We start from the raw sequence: 4217 nt of genomic DNA, 5'->3' as shown, positions 1-4217 counted from the left end.
TAAATCCAGGGCAGAAGCTGAAGCTGAAAACTCAGAGAAGCAGAATAGGAAATTAGGGCCGGGAAGCTGATCCTGACTTTCTGCTTGATCCACTTACGCTTTTCAGCTGATTCATTCCATCTGGAGGCTTTGTTTCACACCGGGAACTTCCCGGATTTTAGGACAGCCAGCGGGGGACCTGAGCCCTGGTGAGGGCCTGGGAACAATGGATGGGGCAGCTTCATTGTCTGGGTTTGCTCCCTCCCTTCCCTTGTTCACACACACACACACACACACACACACACACACACATACACTCACACTCATTCTCAGCTATGTGCCACACAACACACCTTGCACTGCACACCCAGCAGCCCTGGGACAATCCAGGCCTGGCAGGAAACAGAAGGCTGTTCAAAAGGGCCACTTGAATAATAAAGGGACTATTTAGGAAGGTATGGGCGGGGCTGTTGTCTTCAGGTGGTGTGTCCAGCCCAGGATATGATCCCGCTGCTCTAAAGTGGTTGTGGCCATCCTGTCCCCTTTGCCACGGCCTGGTTTAGGGTAGGGTGTGACCCATGACTGGCCGATGCAACTTCTGAGAAAGATTTCCTTTGTGCAGAGAGGGAGGGAACCCTTCTTCCAGCCAGCCATGGTGGGCAGATCCCCAGAGCTGAGGCTGACATCCTGACACCATGAGGACAGACGTGATCAACATGCTGAGGAGAAAGATGGGAAGAGCCTTGATAGCTGGTGGATCCAGACTCTTACTAAGTCCCCCACATGGAGATGCACGTGTTCCATATACGCAGACCTCAGAGGGTGAAACCTACAAGTGTCACATGCCAAATCCCTCCTCGAAATTCAAGCCACCATAGATGGACCAAGAGTGTTATGCTAAGAGGTGCCTGGGTGGCCAGTCGGTTGAGTGTCCAACTTAAGCTTAGGTCATGATCTCACGGTTCATGGGTTCAAGCCCCGCGTCAGGCTCTGTGCTGACAGCTCAGAGCCTGGAGACTGTTCTGTGTCTCTCTCTTCCTCTGCCCCTTACCCCACTTGTGCTCTGTCTCTCTGTCTCTCTCTCACAAATAAATAAACATTTTTAAAAAAGTGTTATGCTAATGAGTGTTCTTCCTGTGGAAACACAGGGCTGGGAAAGGAGGTTCCCCTAACCAACAATGTCAAGGGCCAGGCAAGGGGGCGGGTAGTACAGATGGCCTTAAACTTCAGATCATAGTGGAGATCAAATAGTGCTCTCTGCATTTTGACCAGGTTGTGTTTCAGGGACGGGCTTCGTCATTGACCATCTCCAGGGCTTCTCCAAAGACATCCTCCATTCTGGGGTTGAAGAGAGCATCCCAAAGCACGGCTTGGATCAGATCCCTCCCCAGTTCCAAAAATCAAGAGTTCTCTACCGTCCACTGCCTCAAGCTTTGAGTCATGTACTTGGCACTCAAGGCTTGCATCCTCATGATTCAACCAAACATTCCAGCGTTTTTCCCGCCATGTCCACTTCTTTAGTACTCTGGGCCCTGTCTCCTTCCTTAGGTCCACCATTGGCCAACCGCTCTCTAAGAGAAGGGTCTTTAGCAATGGCAAGGGTGAATCTGGGGGATCTAGTCTGCTAGGAGCCAGATCCAAACATTGTTGCATCAAACTACCTAATCTAGTTGAAAAGCACGGATGCCTGAGATGAACCTCTTACTGAAGATGAGACAGAGATGGAGGAGAGGGTCCTGTCACACACCACAGAACTGAATCTAGTCATCTGCCACTTTTAACCATAACCACTTTCCCCAGCTTTCCGCTTCCTGCAGAGTGTCCGTCTTTTTCCCTTCCTTCATGCCAAACCCTACTCTCCTTCAACCCGGCCGGCCCTGCCCCTACCCCTGCTCCACCTCTCAAAACCCACCCAGCTCTCAGTCTTCTCAACAAAGTCCTCGATAGCGAGCCTCGACGGGCTCCAGGGTACACTGGCCCCCAAATCCAGCTCTTTCTTGTTCTTCAGGCCTCTCGGGGGTGGGTATGAGGGGCTCAAGTCATGCCTTCAAAGGTATATCCACGTCAGCATCACAGAGTGACAATTTCAGCACCCAGGAAGCATCTATGGAAGACAATTATTGCATGGCAGAAGACGTGGATGCGGTTATCATGAGACATCTATTCACAAAATGGATTGTGATCTCAGTAGGGCATTTTAGCATCTGGAGTTTCTTAGTTATTATCAGTCCATTTTTCTTATATGGAACTTCCCAGAGAACAGTCAGGGAGCAAAGTGTTGTTCATTCATCAGTTGCGCTTGATGTTCCTGGTGCTTAGATAGCACTCCCCTCTTTCCTTCTATTCAGAGGAGACCGCACTCCTCAGCCCTTACAATCTGGGTGAAGCCATGTGACCCAATGACCAGTGGAACATGAAGTGAGGGGTCACTGAGGCAGAGAAAAGCAGGGGTCCACTTCTCTAGTCTCCGGAGCCTACTCTTTGTTTTTCTTTTTCTCCCTGTTTTATTGAGAAGTAATTGACATACAAGAATATGTAAGTTGAAGGCTTACAGCATGGTGGTTTGACTTACATATATTACCATAAAAGATTGGGCTGACATCCATCTTTTCATATATATACAAGAACAAAAGAAAGAAGAATAAAGGAATTAATTTCTCCTTGTGACTAGAGCTCTCAGGATTTACTCTCCTAAAGACTTTCCTGGACTGTACTTTGGATTTTTGGAATGTACTTACCTGGAATGTACTCTCCTAATGACTTTACTGGAAATATACAGGAAATGTTACCATGGGATGTTAGCCAATAAGTCACTGGACTGACTTACCTTATAACTACAAGTTTGTGTCTTTTGACCACCTTCGGCAATTCCCTCTTCCCCCGCCCTCTGCCTCTGGTGACCACAACTCTGATCTCTTTTTCTATGAGTTTTTTTTTTAATTCCCCCCTATAAGTGAGAACATGTCTGTCTCTGTCTGACTTGTGTCGCTTCACACGATACCCTCAAGTTCCATCCATGTTGTTGTAAATGGTAGGATTTTCTCATTTTTTTAAATGGCTGAATAATATTCCGTACTATACATATATACCACTTCTTTTCCCCTTCCTCTACTGATGGACACTTAGGTTGTTTCCATGCCTTGGCTATTGTAAATACTGCTGCAGATGTCTTTTTGAGTTAGTGTTTTCATTATCTTTGGATATATTCCCAGAAGCAGAAATGCTGGATCATATGGTGATTCTATCTTTGATTTTTTGAAGATCCTCCATACTGTTTTCCAGAGTGGCTGCACCAGTTTACATTCCCATTAACAGTGTACAAGGATTCCCCTTTCTCCACATCCATGCCATCATTTGTTAACCCCTTGTCTTTTCAGGGATGGCCATTCTAACAGGAGGTGATATCTCATCGTGGTTTAGATGTTCATTTCCCTAATGACTAGTCATGTTGAACATCTTTTCATGTACCTGCTGGCTTTTTGTAAATCTTCTTTGGAGAAATGTCTATTCAGGTACCTTGCCCTTGTTTTTTGTTTTTGTTTTTTTAGTAGATTTATTTATTTTCAGGAAGACAGAGACAGCACAAGTGGGGGAAGGACAGAGAGAGAGGGAGAGACAAAGAATCCCAAGCGGTCAGCACAGAGTCTGATGTGGGGCTTGAACTCACAAAGTGTGAAAGCAGGATCTGAACCTAAATCAAGAGTTGGACGCTTAACTGACTGAGCCATCCATGCACCCCTGGAATCTTCTTAATATGATTTTTGGATTGTTCTTTGTGAGTGTATAGAAATAGAACTGATTTTTGTGTATTGAACTTATATTCTGAACCCTTGCTGAACTTGCTTATTAGCCCTGTTGAGTGTGCATGCGTGCGTGCATGTGTGTGTGTGTGTGTGTGTGTGTGTGTGTGTGTGTGTGTATTCCTTAGGATTTTCTATATACAAGACCACATTATCTGCAAACAGAGATTGTTTTACTTCTTCTTTTTCAATCTGGATGACTTTTATTTCATTTTCTTGTCTTTTCTGCCCTGGTTGGAACCTCTGTACAAACTGAACAGAAGTGATGAAAGGAGATATCCTTGTCTTTTTCCTGACCTTATGGAGAAAGCTTCCTTTTGGCTTTTAACACGGACAAAGTACATTACTTTTCTTACTTTTCTACTCTACCAGCCCTTCTCTTCCTCATTTGACTTTGGAGAACCCAATCTAAGAGAAGCCCCTTCACACAAGGCCCTC

This window comes from Lynx canadensis, chromosome A2 (assembly GCF_007474595.2).
Source record: "Lynx canadensis isolate LIC74 chromosome A2, mLynCan4.pri.v2, whole genome shotgun sequence".
Lineage (NCBI taxonomy): Eukaryota > Metazoa > Chordata > Mammalia > Carnivora > Felidae > Lynx > Lynx canadensis.
The sequence above is the reverse complement of the archived record's forward strand: the minus strand, read 5'-3'. Positions refer to the sequence as shown.